This window comes from Siphateles boraxobius, unplaced genomic scaffold, assembly GCF_051911475.1.
Source record: "Siphateles boraxobius isolate OS27281-9 unplaced genomic scaffold, OSU_SipBor_1 30, whole genome shotgun sequence".
In the NCBI taxonomy this organism is placed as follows: Eukaryota; Metazoa; Chordata; class Actinopteri; order Cypriniformes; family Leuciscidae; genus Siphateles; species Siphateles boraxobius.
Window position 1 is genome coordinate 16044585 of NW_027508920.1, and position 21704 is coordinate 16066288.

Below are 21704 nucleotides of genomic sequence, written 5' to 3' on the forward strand. Positions count from 1 at the left end.
TGTCAAGGCGGAGAAATGCGATTTTCATGCACAGTCTGTTCCTTTCCTAGGGTACATCGTCTCGTCTGAGGGAATGCGGATGGATCCTGAGAAGATTAAGGCTGTGGTGGATTGGCCAAGCCCAGACTCCCGCAAGGCCCTGCAGAGGTTTCTGGGGTTCGCCAATTTCTACCGGCGTTTTATTCGCAACTTCAGCCAACTAGTCGCACCTCTGACTGCCTTGACCTCCCCCAGAACTACGTTCAGGTGCTCAGACACAGCCGAGGCTGTGTTTGCCAAACTTAAAGGCCGCTTCGTTTCGGCCCCCATCCTTGTCGCCCCTGACTCTTCACGTCAGTTCGTGGTGGAGGTCGATGCGTCAGAGGTGGGAGTAGGTGCAGTGTTATCCCAACGCTCTTCCACAGACGACAAGATGCATCCCTGCGCGTTTTTGTCCCATCGTCTATCCCCAGCTGAACGTAATTACGACATTGGTAACAGGGAGTTGTTGGCAGTCAAGTTAGCGTTGGAGGAATGGCGCCACTGGTTAGAAGGGTCGGGGGTACCTTTTATCGTCTGGACCGATCACAAGAACCTAGAATACATTAGGACCGCCAAAAGATTGAACTCCAGGCAGGCTCGGTGGGCACTTTTTTTCGATCGTTTTGATTTTTCCCTCTCATACCGTCCGGGTTCCAAGAACATCAAGCCCGACGCTTTATCTCGTATATTTGATTTTTCCGAACGCCCGTCCACTCCCGAGTGCATTTTACCCGAAACCCTATTTGTTTCCACACTCACATGGGAGGTCGAATCGAGAGTCGAGAAGGCCTTAGAAGGGGTAACGCCTCCGCCCGGTTGCCCACCGAATCGTTTATTTGTGCCGGAGGGATTACGGTCGGACGTCATCCAGTGGGGTCATAGCTCCAACGTGGCTTGCCATCCAGGAGTCAATCGCACTAGCTTTTTAGTCAAGCAACGGTTCTGGTGGCCACTTATGGCTCGCGACATTCACGATTTTGTTTTGGCTTGTTCGGTCTGTGCCACTGGTAAGACTTCCAATCGACCTCCAGACGGGTTACTTCAGCCGCTGCCGGTTCCTTCGAGACCCTGGTCCCATATCGCTCTAGATTTTATCACCGCCCTCCCACCCTCCCAGGGTAACACAGTAGTTTTGACTGTGGTGGACCGATTCTCGAAGGCGGCCCATTTTATTCCCTTGCCCAAATTACCCTCAGCCAAGGAGACAGCGGTGACGATCGTGGACCACGTCTTTCGGTTACATGGCCTCCCTAGAGACGTGGTCTCCGACAGGGGACCCCAGTTTGTGTCCAAATTTTGGCGAGAGTTTTGTAGGTTACTGGGGGCGACGGTTAGTCTGTCCTCAGGGTTCCATCCCCAGAGCAATGGCCAGACCGAAAGAGCCAACCAAGATTTGGAGAGGATGTTACGATGTTTGGTCTCCAAGAACCCTTCCTCTTGGAGCCAACAACTGTCTATGGTGGAGTACGCACACAACACGTTACCGGTGTCGGCCATGGGCCTATCCCCGTTTGAATGTAGTGTAGGTTACCAGCCACCTATTTTTCCCAGTCTGGAATCCGAGGTTGCGGTCCCCTCCGCTCACGCCTTCGTCCAGAGGTGTCACCGCACTTGGACTAGAGCCCGTGAGACTCTACTCCAGGTGGGGGCGCGCACCAAGGCCAAGGCCGATCGCCACAGGTCAAGGCCTCCCGTATACGTCGTTGGTCAAAAAGTGTGGCTTTCAACCAGGAACATTCCTCTTCGCACCGTCTCTAATAAACTTGCACCCAAATTTATCGGCCCATTTCCTGTCACCAAGATCATTAGTCCGGTGGCAGTCCGCCTCAAGTTACCCCCTGCGTACAGGAGGGTCCATTCCGTTTTTCATGTTTCAAAGATCAAACCCGTGTTTCATTCTCACATTAATCCGCCTACCCCGGTTCCTCCCCCGCCGCGACTCGTAGATGGGGAGACCACATATTCGGTTAACCGCATTCTGGACTCTAGGTGGAGGGGACGCGGATTTCAGTACTTGGTGGACTGGGAAGGTTACGGTCCGGAGGAGAGAAGTTGGGTGCCTGCCAGAGACATCCTGGATCACTCCCTTATCGATGATTACAATCGACAGGTAGGGGAGCCTGGGAACGCCAGGAGGCGTTCTTAGGAGGAGGGGTACTGTCACGGTAGACACATTCACTGTCCCTTCTAGTCTCGTGTTTATGTTGTTGTATGAGTGCACGTGTGTAGTGGGCGTGAATGTATGTCATTACCTAATCCGCTCCAGCTGATCATCATCACATCACCAGCTGCAGACTATCTCACCACTCTTTATATGCTCACCGCTGTTTTCTCATCCTTGTCAGATCGTTGTTTGATGTTGTCGGTGTTGGTGATCCAGTCTTCGTGTTCCTGCCTCGTGTTCCTGTTGCCCGTTGTTCTGTGGATTACTCATCGTCTTGTGGATTATTGTCGTCTCACTGTCTTCTCGTCTCTGCACTTCTTCACGGACCTGACCATTGAAGTCCCTGCGTCACCCACCACCATCGGCTTGTACTGTTTCCACCATTTGTCCCGTTACTGTGCACTTATTATTAGAATAAAAGTTGTTACTCGCATTTGCTTCCTGTTCTCTATTTGGGTATCCATGACACAGAATGCCTAGAGAAGTCATTCAACTCTTGTGATATTTAGATGGAAAAATATTGAATAATACCTTGATTATAATCACACATGAGATACACATTGAAGCAGCCGTGGATTCCAGAATACAACCCTTCACTCCTCTTTCGTTTCCTCCTCTTTTTTCAGCACACATAATAACCACAGTGCGATTCATCTTGCTTTATTTGTCAACCACAAGTTCATGCTGATGATGTCTTATTTTTATATTCTAACTTGTGTCATAGCCTACGATTCAATAGGTGTCATCATCGTGTCTATATCCATGTCGTACAGTGTGATTTGTAATTTAATTTGTAAGGATTGCATTTGAAGCAGGCATTAGATGGAGAAAAGTACTGAAATGTTTTTCCTCCAAAAACTTGATTTCTCTTTGGCTGAGGAAAAAAAGTCATATACATCTTTGATGGCTTCATTTGTGGGTGAAGTATTTTTTTAAGCTGTAAAATTGCAAAGAAAATAAAAATGTTGTATGTGAAACTAAATTATGACTATAAATTGTTTTTACTGCACAAAAAGAAAAAAGAAGAAAACAAAATCAGGGGTATGATATATAGATAAATATTTCCTATACAAAAGGTATAGGGCTCTGTAGTTGAAAGTAGCAGATATGATTGACCCCCCCATACACCCCCCAATCACACACACACACACACACACAGAAAATAATGCATAAACAGACAAATGTAAAACTTACATAAACAGTTGGAAGGCCTTCCGCAATCACAAGTGCAATCTATTTCCATCACAGTCGTCTGTATTGACAGTGTTCATCTGGCGAGTGTTTGGCTATGATTAACTCTTCATCCATGCCAGCGAGCACCTGCCAGTGTTTATTGAGCCCTGTGCTACAAAAATGACAATGTTCGCGCCTGGAATAGCTTTTGAAAGCTTGTTTGATAGAGCCAAGACTTCCATTTTCTTGTTTCTGTCTCACTCTCACTCTTGCTCTTTCTCTTTTGAAGACAAGATAATCAAAATGTCATCTGTTCTGGCAGCCTGTGAGGACTATGTGCTGCCCTGACCATGAGAACAGTGGATACCGGCCCGCTCCCATCCCAGCTCCCCAAGATCAGCGGGGAACCAAAGTTAAAACAGGGGTTGAGGATTTTTCCTTTAAACCCATGGTAAAAGAGCACTGCCTAAAATATCAAGCAAAACTGAACAGATTTCATTCTCCTTTGGCACAAAAAGTAAGTGAGTTAACCTCGGTCACAGCACTAACATTTCTTTGTACCATGTCCTCTGGCTTGAGCAAAGAGGACTCCATCAGTCTCGTCCAGTTACGGTATAGCTGTATTTTAAGGGACTGTCTCTGAAATTACTACCTAATTAATCCTTCCAAAACAAATCTGTTTCGATTTTTTTCCCCACCATTTTAACCAACTGCTTAGCATGTCTGCAGAACTGTAATTTGCAAAATAAAGGAATCATTAATTAATTTATTAATTAACAGTTTTTTAAAATTGTTTATCTGTACATCTGTTTATGCAGTCAATGTTTAAAATGTTAGCTATAAATAGCAATCAAATTATACTTTAAAAATGGCATAAAAATGGCTAACTATTTCTTCATTGATTTGCTAGTCGAGAAAAACTAATGTTGGTCAGTACATTTGTGAGTGGACTGAGTGAACTTATGAACCAGTTAAATTAAAGGCTTCCCTGATCGTATAAAAAAGATTTTGATGCAAGATTATCTCTTATGATGCGTTTTCATGTTTTCCTTTTTTCTTTAGTTTGTTACGTAGATGTTTGTGCATGTATCAGATCTGTTACAAAGCTCAAAGTCTCCCACAAAAAAAGATTTATTCGATCTAAAAGAGAAGGCAGATCCAGACCTAGCTAAATGTCTTGATCGGAAGTATTTGCATAATGGCCACACAAATTACATTATTCAGCCAATCACAATGCACTGGTTCAGCTGGCCAATCAGAGCACACTGTGCTTTTCAGAATGAGGGGCTTTGTAGAAATCGATGCGTTTTAGAAAGACTGGGAATAGAGGAGCAAAAATAATGTACAGCATGTGAAAAATACTGTATTTTTTACATAAAAGCTTGTTAACATATTCTATTACACCCAATACTGATCATACAAATAGAAAATGGCATTATATGACCTCTTTAAGCACCATTGTCAATATTCTGAGTTTATGGGTTTCAAAAATTACAAACTTATTATGCATTTGTCAGTTTTTATTTTTAAGTGGTATTTCTGGTCCTTTTTCAAGATATGGAATGAAGACAATAAACCCCTTCATAAATGAATTATGAATCTAAATAACTTTCTTATACCTCAATATTGCCATTACATCACATCCAGTCTTCTGCATCTTTCTCTTTTTGAGAAAAACACCAGTTCAGAGTAGGACATATTCTTTCAGTAGGTTCACATTAGTGTCATTACATGCAATTGAATGAGAATGATTTGTTCATAAACACCAATTCGTTCATGAGCAATGCGCCATGACTTTGCATCCAAACATCAAGCTTTATGTTTAGACTGGATAACTTAGGCTTTACAATCTCCAGATACAGAGAGTGGGATAGTTCAGTTTAATTCATCTTGGGTAAGAGGATAAAACATGAACATGCCAGAAGATATTGTGGAATTTCCTCATCTGTAGTGGTTAAATCAGCAGATCCACAGTGCTGAGGAGAGGCAGACCTTAATCAATATCATGCAATGGCTGTCTTATCTGCAAAACCAGATGTCTCTCCTGTTATTTATAGATTTGCTTCCTTCTTGTCACATTAGTGTTCAAATTCAGCTGTTGTAAGCAAGGAGGAAATATATTATTGCTTAATAACTACACAAGGCGGGGTTTAAAGCCAGGGTTTAGAACTGATAACCTCCCAGTGTGTCTAGAAGCCATTGTTCAAAGCTACAGCAAGTGGCATGGGCCACTCAAACACCAGAAAAGATTTAGAAATGTGCTTACTCTGCATGTAGGAGGATGGTGATCTACAAAATCAGTGGAATTGTTGACTGGGATTTTCCAACAAGTGTCATAGTTCATATTCTCATGTAATCTGATGTCTGAATTGCTGTTATCAGTGGAAACAGACGTTGTTGGGGAAATCTGGGATGCTGGGGTGGACGAAATGCGTATTAACCTTTAAATGCATGAATATTATAACAATCATTATTACATAGTCTTTTCTTTAGTGACCCGGGTCTATATCTAACACAGATGTATCTCTACCTTTCGCGATAATATAAAACTATCCTGATATTAGAGTAACAATTACAGAAGAGTACAATAAAGCATATGTTGTTCCCTTTTGGAGCTTGGAGGGGTTCAGTTTGAGCAGATGTTTTATATAATTATCACTGTCATCCTCAGAGCTCACTTCCCAGGACATTCAGAATATGGCTCATATTCACAATCTCAAACATATTCTCAAAACTATAAATTTCAACATCTTCAAAATCAATATTTGATCTCTTACAGCTTTTTTTTCACCATATCCACCATCAAGTGAGAGTTGATATTTGATTGCGTACAATACTTGCTCTGCTGTAAATTGCTGAGCCATTTCAAGTTTTGCTGAAGATACTTCCTCTTCTTTTGTTTTATGCCTGCAGCAACTATGAGTGAAATGTCACTTCATCATTGTGTATCAGACATTGCCACCTTATGAAATAAAGGTGAATTGCACTTATTCAGTCATCAAAGAATCAATTATTGTTGTACAAAAATATATATATTTACACTGTTACACACCTCGATTTGTTAGCAACCCTATACACTTTTCTTTACCAAAATAAATAATGAGAAAACAGAATATTTTATAATTGTATTATTTTTTCATGTTATATTGTTTATTAATTGATTGAAGAATACTAAGTACGTTGAAATCTAACTTTAAAAAATAACAGAGGAGGAGGGTAGTGAATGACGTCTCAGATCACTAAAAACCTGAGGTATGCGTTTAAGGGTTAATATGGAATAAAGCATATAGTACATGTGTGTCATTAGATCCCAGTGACGCTGCTGCTCTGACCCCTGCTGTAAGATATGTAGAAGAGCTCATTGAAATTCAGATACTTGCCTCCCATTCACATTCAACGATAAATCATTTCACTCATGAGACATGGGACAAAATGTCCTACAACTTTACCTGCCATTAGTTATAAAAAAAGCAACATTTCCATGTTGCAATTCATCAGAGATGATCACAAGAATGGTCTTAACACAGATGTACCATTTCAGTTTTGAGTTTATTTAAAAAAAAATATCACATCATCATTCACCACCCCTAAAACCTGGACTGTTTTTTGCTTGAGTAAAAAAAAAAGTAATTTTGACAATATATCTTGCAATTGTCACCTGCACTCTAGACTACATTTCCCAGCATCCCTCTTGGTTCTCACCTGCACTCATTCATCCATCACCCGCACCTGACACAATTCACTACCCATCAAGAGCACACTTTGCATTCAGTAATTGTCTGGGCGGCAAAGTCACAGTTAGAGAAGTTAGACAGAATTCAAGCACAGGCATTGAGAATTTGCTGTGGAGCATATCCAACAACACCTATAGTAGCAATGCAAGTAGAGGTAAATGAAATGCCGCTTAATATTAGAAGGCAACAGTTAATGGCTGTTTATTGGGCAAATCTTAATACTCAGGACAAGGTACATCCAACAAGGAAAATATTAGGAATATGTTGGGAACAAGGAATGAATAAGCATAATAGTTTTGGATGGGTGGTAGAAGAAGATATTAAGGAGATGGGGATAAATAATTATAGATGTGTACCAAGAGTAATGCATCCGCACACCCCTATATGGATTCTTCCTCAACCAGAAGTAGATTTAACATTACTGAAGATAAGACAGAGTGAAGGAAATAATGAGATGGAAGTAGAGAGAGCAAATGAGTATTTAAGAGTTAGGTATGGAGATAATATATGGATATACACAGATGCTTCCAAAAAAGGAGGGAGAATAGGAGTGGCAGTCAATGTGCCAAAGATACTGGTGAAGAAAAAAGCAAGAATTAGTGATCAGTTGTCAGTATACAGGTGAGCTGATGGCTATTCTGCTAGCAGTACAACTTGTTAAGGAAAGGAAAATAAAAAATTTGGTCATATGTTCAGATTCATATTCAGCGATAATCAGTATCGATAATCAAAAATCAGAATCAAGACCAGATTTAATCATGGAAATCCTTCAAAATCTCTTTGAGTTGAAGCAAAGTAAAATAGAAGTACAGTTTATGTGGGTCCCAGCTCATGTGGGAATTAAAGGAAATGAAGAAGCAGATAAATTAGCTAAACAAGCAGTAGATGAGGAAATGGTAGAAATCGAGATACCACATAGTATTAAAGAAATAAAATCAGTAATAAAAGAGAAAGTGATTAAAAAGTGGCAACAATATTGGGATAATGAGAGTAAAGGGAGACATTTATATGCAATACAAAAGAAAGTGGGAAAAGGTAGAAAAACAGGGAGAAATAGAAGGGAGGAACGTATAATTACAAGACTGAGAATGGGGCATACAGGTTTGAATAAAACAGTATATTTAATATCTAAGCATCCAACGGGATTGTGTGAGAAATGTGGACAGAGTGAAACTGTGGAACATGTGATTAATAATTTGAAGGGTTATGATGAAGAAAGAGAAATGCTAAGAGAAGAAGTATGGCAGAATGAAGGGAAAGAGTTAACATTAAAGAATATATTAGAATCAGATATAGGAAATAGTATGGTCAATGTGTTGTTTCAGTTTCTGAATAATACAGATTTAATGAAGAGAATGTAGGATTAATATATATAGGCTTATAGGTGGATGTAGAAGATGCGGATGAAGTATAGTGTGGGACTGAGAAAGTTAATCTGAGGGTTAAATAGGTTATGGTGGGAAGCAGGAGTTAAAGGGAGTTGGGGTGGAAACTGGAGGAGCTGAACACGCAGCGGCAATGTTTTTTGTGTGTTTTTTTTAAAGGGGGGGGGGGGGGGTCGTAGAAATATTAAGAAAAATAGGAAGTGTCTCTGTTTCAAGCTACCTGATGATGGCAGTAATGCACTGTTAAGTGCGGTTGTCAATAAAAGGAAAAGAAGAAGAAGAAGAAGAAGAAGAAGAAGAAGAAGAAGAAGTAATTGTCTGGGCTGGGTTTCCTGAAACCTTAACGCTACGTCGAATTAAGCTTTACAGCTTTACACCTTAAGCTGTACCTTATCGTTAATACATGTTTCCCAAAACGTTCTTAGTTAAGTATACCTTCTGTAAGTCATACGTTCGGAAGGTTGGTCTGGACCACTCTTAACTTTACCTTATCACTGTTGCAGGTCAATACGAATATAATTCTGAAGTTTTAATACACCCAGATAGTGTTCACTTAGGCTAATTCAAGTGTTTTCATGCAAAAAATAAAATTGTAATAACACTGATTGTTGTTAGATTTTTAATTATATTATCCAAAGGAACATCAGCTGACAAACCATTAAAGGCTTAAAAGTCTGTTTAAAGGGAATGATTGTGGTGGGGAGTTTGCTCAAACTATGGCAGCGATACAGCGAATAGTTGTTCTAAAGACAGCGCCGTCTGTGGAGCGCTTTCAAAGGCCAGTGAAAGCATACTGACAGTTGAGTCCTATTCGGTCGCTAATTGTTTCTCATGGGCTTGTTTAGTATTTTAAACATTTACTGGGGTGTTTTTTTCTCACCCAACCCGCGTAAAAATCCCTGGCCAAATTACCAACTGTTGACAAACAGGTCGTGTGGTAATTTAATGTCTGAATCCAGGGGCGGTTTCTTCATTAGGGCGATTGGGCGACGCACCACCAAAGTGTGAAAGGGACTTTTTCAATCACATTCACAATCTCATTCAACCACAGAGTTACGCTCATAGACCGTAAAAAAAATAGGTTACCCTAGCACTCACTGTGCCTCTGGATATAGTCCAATCAGCGTCATGTCACGTTCTGTGGAGTACCGCCTCTTTTTGGGCGATTTCACTCTGGCTGAGAATCGCCCAGAGTGTTCCCATAGACTTACATTCAAAGACGTTTTTTTTTTTCGAACTGCAGGCACTGCAATGCATTCTCTATGGGTTCCGGGAGGGCTCGCACTAATGTGCTTACTTCATCATACGTATCCTTAACTTGTGCAGCGATTGGTGGGAACAAACATACACAATTAAAAATCTTTAAGATTAAGTGACAAATAATATTTCAAAACAATTTTGAATTTGAACCATAAGAAAAAATGAAACACTACTTTAATATCTTTATCAAATGTGATTAAAAAACAAAAAATAAAAGAGAACGAGAGCGAGAGAGACTGTTGGGACATCTCGCGAGTTGTTGAGACCAGTTGAACTTGAACGTCATGGCGAACACAGTTCATTTTATCGTGTCAATTCAGCCGTCGTAGTAATCAGGATATTTCAGGAGCAAGTAGCAACAGGAACAACAAGATCTAGGAGGGCCTTGGGAGAAGAAGACAAGCAGAGGCTGTCTAAAGAGGTATTTATTGCTGACCATTTAAATACTCGAGTGTTGGAAAAATCTCACTTTGTTTTTACAATCAGTTTAGGAAAGGATGGTAGCAGTCGTTTTTACTCCTAGCATTGTACTTTGAAATTTAAGATAAGCTGTTAATGTATCCATTGCATGGGTGGACCTTATCCTTTTCAATCATCCAAACATTTGCCCCCCCCCCTGAGAGATTTTGCAGGAGCCGCCACTGTCTGAATCCACATCAACAGTTTACAAGAAGAGAGTCAAAATTCACTGTTTAAATCCTTTTTGATCACTACCGAGCACCGTACGTAAGATGTACACTTTTATTACTGAAATGCTGGAAAGTATTTACAAGAACAATTTTTCATCGCAGCTCCACCTCAGCGAACAAAAATGGGAAAGAAAAGAAAGCATGCACAAATTTTAAATGGTTATTGTGGCAGAAATATATGATACATCTGTCCGGGTGGCTGGTCTCAGACGATCTTCGAGATGAAGATGCTGGATGTGGAGTTCCAGATGTGGAAGTGGTCTGCGGTTGTGAGACCGGTTGGATGTACTGCCAAATTCTCTGAAACGCATTTGGAGACGGCTTATGGTAGATAAATAAACAATCAATTCACGGGCAAAAGCTCTGGTGGACATTCCTGCAGTCAGCATGCCGATTGCACGCTACCTCAAAAACTTGCAACATCTGTGGCATTGTGCTGTGTGATAAAACTGCACATTTTAGAGTGGCCTTTTATTGTGGCCAGCCTAAGGTACACCTGTACAATAATCATGCTGTCTAATCAGCATCTTGATATGCCACACCTGTGAGGTGGATGGATTATCTAGGCAAAGGATAAGTTCACACTAACACAGATTTAGACAGATTTGTTCACAATATTTGAGAGAAATAGGCCTTTTGTGTACGTATAAAAAGTCTTACTGTGCGTTCACACCGGACGCGAATAGTGCATCAAATTCACGTCTACCACATCTAGTTTGACGCTTGACCACTTTGTGTTAATTTGCGCGACAAGAGTGAAACTGACGTGCGTAAAAACAAAAGTTTGAAGCGAAATTTACGCGCGTCAGAGGCGAAAGTTTCAAAAGTTCCGAACCCCGTTGGCGGCCATATTTTTACAAGATGTCTGTTGTTGATGGGTCATTTATCGAGAGAGTCATCGCTCTGTATTTGCTCTGGAGAGCAGAACAGTGACGTAGGGATCATCATCGCCGTATTTGGGTCCACCAGACCCTTCAGAGGCGAACACAGTTCGGCGAGTTTCACCATTTGCTCCAGGAGCTGCGCCTGGATGACGGCCGCTTTCAGCGGTACTTCCGGCTGTCTCGCGCCCAGTTTGATGACCTGCTGTCCCGCATCGGAGCGAGGATCACCCTCACCCACCTAATCTGTAATTTATTTTTGTTTTGATGATAAATGGAGCCAGCCTAGGCTACTACAAAAGTGATTAAACTGTCCTGTGTTTTTTCCCCCTCACACAACACAGACACGATTAATATGTTCTTGCACTAAAGTATGTTGGTTCTCTTTACATTTGAATAATAATAATGTTTCATATCATCTAGATTAGATATGGAATAAATAGCATACAAAATTAATGTCTCATATATTAAAATCAAGTTTTTATGTTGTAAAATATTTACTTCACCACGTGACAGCTGCAAGCTGGCTCCTGATTGGTTAACGCGGCGCGAATTTGACGCAGAAGTTCAGATTTTTCAACTCGGGCGGCATACGCGAATTTGCGTCAAATGCGTGAATGCACAAAAAGCACTAAATAAATCATTCGCGCGGAACGCGCCAGACGCTCAATTCGCGCCATTCGCGTGAACAACGCGCGAATGAGGCGAATTCGCGTCTACCGCGCCGCGCTCTACGCCTCATTCGCGCCGCAGGAATTTTTTACGCACGTAACGCATCTTTGCATTGACTTAACATTGAAATCTCTCACGCAAGACGCTCTATTCGCGTCCGGTGTGAACGCACCATTAGATCTTTGAGTTCAGCTCATGAAAAATGGGGGAAAAAACAAAAGTGTCACATTTAAAATTTTGTTCAGTATATCTAGCTATATGACTGACTTCATCTCTCAGTTACAACATTAGTTATCATAATAACATCTTATTTTCTTCTAATTGTGATTTAATATCTCTATTATTTATGGATATTTTGTGTTTACAATTTTTTTACGCACTCATTTTTCATGCATATAAGTATGACTGAAACATGAGAACAGGCTGGCAGAGAGCATGAATCAATATTAATTACAAACCTCAGTCATGATCACGGCAATCACTTCACCGTTAATTATTCAGCACAGGATATCAGTCATTTACCTTACAAAGGGCTCTAAAGATCACTGATGGGTGTTCAGGAGAGAATGGTGACAGTGACGTGACATGCCCACAGTATTCTAACAGATACTCTTTCCCTGCTGGAGGCTCTTGCCTAATAGAGGAACAAAAGCAGAAAGATAAGAGAGCTACATAAATCATGTCAACTTTCTTAAACCACTGCAGTGTCCTCCGGAACGAGGATGGAACTGAAACAGATTACCACTATCAAAACCTGTGATGAAAACAATTAACACCTCAGGCTTCTGACACACTCAGCTCTGTGATCGAAACAGTGTCGGTGCAGTTAGGTAATGAATTTACTTCATTGCCATCAAAGCTCTCGATTTCTCACTTAGCTGTGGTACAAAGTATTGCCTGCTGGCAATCTCAAACTGTGTTACTAAATAGTTTCTTGATTGGCCCGCTGGATTGCAAAAATAATAAGAAACAGGCAGTCAGTTATACAATTATTTTGTACCAGTGTCTACTGATTTATAAAAGAAAAAATATATATATTTATGAACTGCTTTGACGGACTACTGGCTGGAAGGACATCACAAGTAATTAACATCTATGCGACTCAATTTGCCTGTTTGTGAACGGAGCGCATGGGACCATCATAGAGCTCTGACTGTCCACTCGGCACGGCTAGAGAGCATATGACACTCTCATGGTCACTTTCTATCTCGATTTGCACCAGGTCTGTTGAACTGTCATTGAACTGAGAGTCTATCTATTTGCTCACTGCAGAAGCAATTTTGCCCCACGCACTTTCATGCCAATAACACAAACTCTGTGACATCTAATATTCTTCTCCTGATGTTTGAAACAGCAGAGAGAAAAACTTCAAAGACAAATCTGAATCTCAGCTAGATAGATGTATATAAATGGGGAACTTCGGGAGACCCGAGTTCGAGTCCATGGCTCGTTGACCTTTCCCGCTCTCTCTCCCACCTCACCTCACTTCCTGTCTAGCTACTGTCCTATCCTAATAAAAGGAGAGAAAAAAAATATATGTATATATATATATATATATATATATATATATATATATATATATATATATATATATATACCATAAGTGTTTTTATGGATATATATATATATGCTTGCATGTTTCGAAGACACTAATAATTAATAATTAATAATTAATGTATAATTAATTACTAATTTATAATATAACACGTAATTAATTTATAATGTGCTTGTAACACAAATAAAGTACACTACAATATCACTAATCAAGTATGTAATTAGTTCCTACACAGGCATATACTTAAAGTAAACTAAGTATACTTTAAGTTGTTCCAATTTAGCACACAAAAGTACACTACATACACTTAAGTTATGCTTTAATACAATTTAATTACAACTAACATATACTTAGTATAAAATTAGTTGTTAGTTGTAAAATTAGTCAAAATAGCACACTTCAAGTTAACTAATCATTAACACACTTGAAGTAAACTAAATAGTCTGGCTGCAAGTATACTTAGCATTTTTTTTTTTTTCAAAAGGGTGGCCATACACCTAAACCGGCTTCATGGTATAGGCCCCTGGTCCGGTCACCGTTATATTCAAATCAAATCAATCAAATCCTTTTATTGTCACACAACCATATACACAAGTGCAACAGTGGGTGAAATTCTTAGGTGCAGTTCCCAGCAACATAGCAGTATGACACGATGTGACGTAAACAATTACAGCAAACATCAGATTCACATAGATTACACATCTAATGTGCGCACAATTACTCACAGTACCATACACACTAACAGAACGATAAATAATATACAATATACACTATACACTATACAATATACAACAATTTACAATATACAACAATATACAAAAAATACAAAAAGAGGTATGTATACATGCAATAGATACACGTAAGGTGGATATATAAAAATAAAAAAAATTAATATATATATATATATATATATTGTAATATGCAGTAGGTTATGTTGTGGTGTGTTGACAGTTAGACTGTTTATGGTTATTGATCATGAGGGATCAAGAGTTTAGAAATCTAATTGCTTGTGGGAAGAAGCTGTCATGGAGTCGACTGGTGTGTGTCCTGATGCTGCGGTACCGCCTGCCTGATGGTAGCAGTGAGAGCAGTCCATGGCTCGGGTGGCTAGAGTCTCTGATGATCCTCCGAGCTTTCTTCACACACCGCCTGGCATATATATCCTGGAGGGAGGGAAGCTCACCTCCGATGATACGGCTGGCAGTGCGCGCCACCCTTCGCAGGGCTTTGCGGTTACGCCTGGTGGTGTTGCCATACCAGGCAGTGATGCAGCCAGTCAGGATGCTCTCGACGGTGCTGGTGTAGAACTGTGTGAGGATGTGGCGGTTCATTCCGAACTTCCTCAGCCGTCTCAGGAAGAAGAGGCGCTGATGAGCCTTCTTCACGACGGCCTCGGTGTGGACGGACCATGTGAGTTCCTCTGTGATGTGGACACCGAGGAACTTGAAGCTGCTGACTCTCTCCACCGGTGCTCCATTGATGGTGATGGGGCTGTGTTCTCTGTCGTTCTTCCTGAAGTTGACCACTAGCTCCTTGGTTTTGCTGATGTTGAGGGAGAGGTTGTTCTTCTGACACCAGTGCGTCAGAGTGAGCACCTCCTCTCTGTAGGCCGTTTCATCGTTGTCGGTGATCAGACCTACGACCGTTGTATCATCATCAAACTTGATGATGGAATTGGAGCTGTGAGTTGCCACGCAGTCATATGTGTACAAGGAGTACACGAGTGGGCTAAGAACACAGCCCTGAGGGGCTCCAGTGTTGAGGGTCAGTGATGAGGAGATGTTGCTGCCTATTCTAACCACCTGGCGTCTGTTTGACAGGAAGTCCAGGATCCAGCTGCACAGCAAGCTGTTTAAGCCCAGAGCCCGGAGTTTCACATCAAGCAAGGAGGGCACTATGGTGTTGAATGCAGAGCTGTAGTCTACAAACAGCATTCTCACATATGCGTTCCTTTTTTCCAGGTGGGAGAGAGCAGTGTGTATTGATGATGCAATAGCATCATCAGTGGAGCGGTTACTGCGGTATGCAAACTGCAGTGGGTCCAGTGAGGGAGGTAGAACAGAGCAGATGTAATCTCTGACTAGTCTCTCAAAGCATTTACTGATGATGGGGGTCAGAGCAACAGGGCGACAGTCATTTAAGCAGGTGATGTTGGTTTGCTTCGGTACAGGTACAATGAAGGATGTTTTGAAGCATGTGGGGACTACAGGAAAGGACAGGGACCGATTGAAAATGTCCGTAAAAACACCAGCAAGTTGATTCGCACACTTTCTGACGCGGCCCGGAATACCGGCTGGACCCGCGGCTTTACGGATGTTCAGTCGACGGAAAGATCGGGTTACATCCGCTACAGAGACGGAGAGTGTACTAACCTCAGTAGCTTCAGCCGCGAGAACTCTCTCCGCGAGTGGGGTGTTAGTTCCCTCAAAGCGAGCATAAAAAGTGTTTAGCTCATCTGGGAGAGAGGCAGTGTTGTTCACTGTGGAGTTTATGTTTCCTCTGTAGTCCGTAATGATATTAATTCCCTTCCACATGCTTGTAGAGTCGGAGGTGTTGAACTGTCCTTCAATCTTGTCCCTGTATTGGCGTTTTGCTGCTCTGATAGTTTTACGGAGGGCATAACTTGCTTGTTTTTTCTCCTCCGCACTCCCGGAGTTAAAAGCGTAAGTCCGTGCATTGAGTGCCGCACGAACATCGCTATTAATCCATGGTTTCTGGTTCGGGTAAATCCGAATAGTTTTGGTCGGAACAACGTCTTCTACACACTTCCTGATGAAACATGTTACGCTGTCAGCGTAAACCTCGATATCGTCATCAGAGGCCGACCGGAACATCTCCCAGTCCGCGTGATCAAAACAGTCCTGAAGCATAGAGTCTGATTGGTCCGACCAGCACTGGATCAATCTGAGGGCGGGTGTTTCCTGTTTCAGTTTCTGCCTATAAGCGGGCAGAAAGTGAACGGAAGAGTGATCCGATTTGCCAAAAGGTGGATGGGGGAGGGATTTGTAGTCATCCCGGAAAGGGGAGTAGCAATGATCCAAAACCCGGTCCCCTCGTGTGTTAAAGTTTATGTGTTGGTGGTATTTAGGTGCTATTTTCTTGAAGTTGGCTTTGTTAAAGTCCCCGGACACAATGAACGCGCCTCAGGGTGCGCGGTTTCCTGCTCGCTTATTTCCCCATACAACTCAGTGTGTACAACTCAACCCATACAACCATACCCATACCCATACAACTCAGTGTGTACAACCCCATATACCCCATATACTCAAGTGTGTGTGTGTGTGTGTGTGTGTGTGTGTGTGTGTGTGTGTGTGTGTGTGTGTGTGTGTGTGTGTGTGTGTGTGTGTGTTACCTGCTAGCTGTTCTGATTTTTACCTGTTGGGGATTATATGAAAAGGTAAACTTTGTGTTGGAACATTATTCTTCGTTGTCTTCTTTTCCTGCAAACATACATCGTAACAGTATAAGGGATGTAGAATATGGCATTAATATGAGCTTCATAAGTACTAATAAACATCCAATATTAATATATGCATGCTAATAAGCAACTAGTTAATAGTGAGAATTGGAACCAAAACTAAAGTGTTACCGAAACAGAAATGGTTATATTTGTTTTAGTTCAAGTATCAATGCAGATTTTTCGTCTCACCTTCTGAGATGTCTCAGATTATTGTTGATGATTTTTTTTTTTGTCAGTCATTTTATTGATTCCATTAATAAGCCTTTATTGAAAAACAAACCTACTATTACGTCCTTAGCTCTAGACGGAAAGTGGAACAAATGTATGTTCTATGTTATGTACGTAGCATTATCTCACATAGTTCATTGTGAGCAAATTCTCATTTGAGTATTCTTGCGACACTTGAGCTTTGTGTTGGGTGGGTGTTTCATTTCACAGCAGGACCCTCTCCTAACATCCCAATGAAATGTATCCATATGGTCTGTGATAACAGTGTGGACAGAGTGCACTGTTGCATAGTTCAACTCTATGGAGCTCTTTTGGTAATTTTCGGTTTCTTTTCCTCCCCTCGCTCTTAGAAAGCTTTTACTTGGAGAGGTCTGTGAAGTTGAAGGACTGTTATGGGCTGAAGAAAATGGCCGGGGTACACCTGGGCATGTGGCATATCTGTAAATCTTTAATTTAAGGCTCAAGCTTCAAAGGACTCACTGCGAGGAATGTGTAAAGTGGCTAATCGGGTGGCCAGCGACACATAGCTTGTCATATCTTCTGTATGAAAGAATGGAAAATGACAGGAGTGATGGTCTGCTAGGACTGAATGATGCGCACTGAATTATACAGTCACTTGAAGTGAAAAAGAGAGGATGAGGTGATATGGAGAGATGTGTTTGGCTGTCCACGTACTGTATGAGCTCCGTTACTGTTGAACTTTAGGTTGTAGTTAGTATTATTGACTTTTATGGTGGCCAGTCTCTCCCATAAAAGAAAAATCTCTCCTATTTATTATTTTTGTCCAAAGCTATTGTTATCAGGGCTTGAACCAGTTCAACTAGCTATACTGAAAAAAAAAACTGGAAAAAAAAAACTGTGCAGGATTTACTTTATTAGTAATTTACTAAATTACTGTTTCACAAAACAAATTGCTATTAAATTTCACATTTAATTGCAAAGAAGTAGTAACAACAAAAAATAAAAATATTTTCTTCCTCAGTATTTGTCTTGTTTTTTCTTAAAATAAGAAAAAAAATGCCAATACGGTAAGAAAAAGAAACTTTATTTAAAGGAAAATATATTTTTTTTTCATGACTGCATTGGTAATTAGATTTTCTTGTTTTAATCATAAAGTGATTTCTTTCTTTTTCATACTTTTTTCATTAAACAAAATTTAATATCAGTAATTATGCTTGTCAAGTAAATATTAATTTAACAATATGAACATATTTGTACTGAACAAGACAAAAATACTAAGGAACTGAATGTTCTTATAAAAGCTACTACAAATATATATATATATATATATATATATATATATATATATATATATATATATATATATATATATATATATATATATATATATATATATATATATAATTACTAGTGCTGTCAAACGATTAAAATATTTAATCGCGATTAATCGCATTAATGCCATAGTTAACTCGCGATTAATCGCACATTTTTATCTATTCTAAATGTCCCTTGATTTCTATTTGTCTCATTATTTTTTCTAATTTTAATGCTCTTATCAAAATGGAAAAGTGGATCAGCAGTAAGTTTGTTCTTAGCTGTGGTATCCATGTGTTTCTGTCTGAAGTCATCCATTGTAGAGCTTAGATCGGGCCCAAAAAATCAAGCCCGACCCGAGCCCGTGCGCATTGTGTCCGAGCCCGGCCCGGCCCGACACATAAACTGTAATTATGAGCCCGAGCCCGATTTAAACCCGTCCATTTTTTTAATATGTGGGTGGGTCGTTATAACTGACGTTCTCAACTACTTTCTATGTTACTTTCTCCCGCCCGCAACATTTTTGTCCCGCTCCCGCCCGCAAATAGACTCTTTTTTTGTAGGCTACCTCCAAATACTTTCGCCTACGTGTCGCCACCATACACATCAGCATAAATGCTCCTGATAAATTATTTGTTATTAAAGCATTAACACACAAACCACTGTTATAACATAAAAGCAAGCAGGCTACTGAGTGCATGGTTTGGCATGACTGAATGCGAGCAAAGTGCGCTCCCTTTATAATTCCTAAAAAGCTGACATCAGTTCATCGCAATCTCACACATCTGTTATTATCAATGAAGCTGACTGCACAATGCATCTTCCATAATATATACACTTTGTTTGTTATAATTTGAGGATTTGCCAGCATACAGAATTCAGCACTGAACAAAAAGTCTGCTTTGAGCGGTGAGGGGAGTCTATTTTAAATGCTTCTGATTGGCCATTGCGTTCAAGAAATCAACACATATGTCTGTGATTGGCTACATCCCTCAACGCTGCAAACATGTTATAAAAAGAAACTCTGGCCTGTAAATCGTTTCTATTTTGTTTTAGTTGTTCTTGTTGCTTTTCTGCAACATATGAATAAAAATGTATTAGTTTTTATGTTTTATTCATAGATATTTCTAGTTTGCGGGAGTCCCGCGAATCGTTTTATGCTCCCGTATCCGCACACAGAGTGAGTGCATTACCGCTCGAGCCCACCCTCGCACTCGGCCATCAAATCTAGTCCCGCGCCGCACTCTATTGCGTTGAGCGTGCCCATCTCTAGATCGGCGTCTCGCGCTCGCGCCATCCACTCAAAACGTAACGTTAGCCTACTACTCTTTGGCCGGCGCGCAAGCCCAAACAAGTACGTGCGGCGTGCCTGTTGTTTTGTTTCCGGTCTAGCTATCCGGTGTGATGTTGTAGTTTTTCTAACGTTACTAGTTGTTGCAACAGAATGTGAAAAAAATACAAGTTTGCTAGGGCAAAAAGAGCGTTAATCTCGCGATAAAAAAATTGACGCCGTTAAAATGTGTTTGCGTTAACGCCGTTAATAACGCGTTTAACGCACAGCACTAATAATTACATTGTAATAATATATTCATAATGTAAATGCCAGTATAAAATGTAAGGTATAGATGAGGATGTCTGGTGAAAATTACGATTTGCAAGACTCAGCAGACACTGTATCACATATGTACATTTTCATGCTAACAGTTTGAGTTATCCCTGTGAACATCCACATCAACAACTGTGATTAGTGTTAACACAACACGGTCTCCAGGGACGTTTCAAGCATTAACACATCAGCCCCACATCATTCCTTAATCTGCATATTACTGAATCCTGTGTAATGCACAGTTATCAGCACTACTGTACTGTGCTTCTCCTGGTAGAGCTCTTGCGGTCTTTACTCTGCAGTTGTATTCATCAGATTATCATCTTTGATAGTGCTGCTTTAATGCACCAGTAAGGTCAGGAGGAAGTAATTCATTTTCGAGCAATACATCTAAAAACTGTAATGCTGTGTACAGTATTTGCATAAGTTAGGTAGCCTTTCAATAATGACTGGGATAAAATATTGCGTTATTTATGTATATAGTATACCCCTAATCGATCACACATGTAAAATGTAGTTTATGTAGGGGCGGCAGTGGCTCAGTGGTTCATGTAGGTTGTCTACAAACCGAAAGGTTAGTGATTCGATCCCCGGTTCCACCTGACCAAGTGTTGAGGTGTCCAGGAGCAAGGCTGACACCGCCGGCGGTGTATGAGTGTATGAATGGTAGGGTGAATGAGAGGCAAATATATAAAACGCTTTGGTGTACATTGGGTCTGTTAAAGCGCTATATAAATGCATTCCATTTATCAATATTAGCTCAATGATGTTTTGCCAAAATGTGATTATATTGGAGATAGTGTCATTAGAAGACCTCTAGATGCTGAATAGTGGAGCTGTGGGTTATGGGTCATATATTCACTGTGATTGGTTGCTCAGGGACCAATCAGTGACCAGGCATTACTCATGAAATAAAAGCTTAAAATTCAATGAATACCTGTGCATACTAGCGGGAGCGAGCTGGAAAACCCTATCTCTCCCGATCATTGAGCTTTGGTATCTATATGGAAACCCATTACATCCTCAGAGAAAAAAAATATAAAGGTATTTTTGAGATAAAGCTTAGTCACATTGTGCGATTTGATGTCTCAATACAAAGAAAAACATTTGCAATTAGGACAGTCACAATTTCCTTTTTATTTATTTATTTTACTCTAAGGTGGAAACAGGTTTCCAGGGATGTTATCTAGCATGTCATCCTCTCATTCTCAGGTGCAGCATTCGTCCCAATCTCTAAAATAACATAATTGTTATAGATCACACTGCTGATGAATACATTATGAAATATAAGTAGAATCCAATGAATGGCAATAGAATATGCAAAGAATTTTAACAATGCTTTCTTTTGAAATAAGGAAATGAAAGTTCAGCCTAAGGGTAAAGTCAGGGTTGGATTTTAAATTGGTCATTCTGGGGTTTGACCATTCTAGTCTAATAAAGATGTCTAAGCAATCAGGTTTCATGCAAAACCGCTGGCCTTGTACAAGGGCGTTTGGTTCTCAATCAGGCATTCCAGGGTTTTGCTGCATTTTCGTTAACATTCATGTGAATAACAGGAAGTCAAAGTATTTGTAAGCTGCATAGACAGATTGGGCTTTACA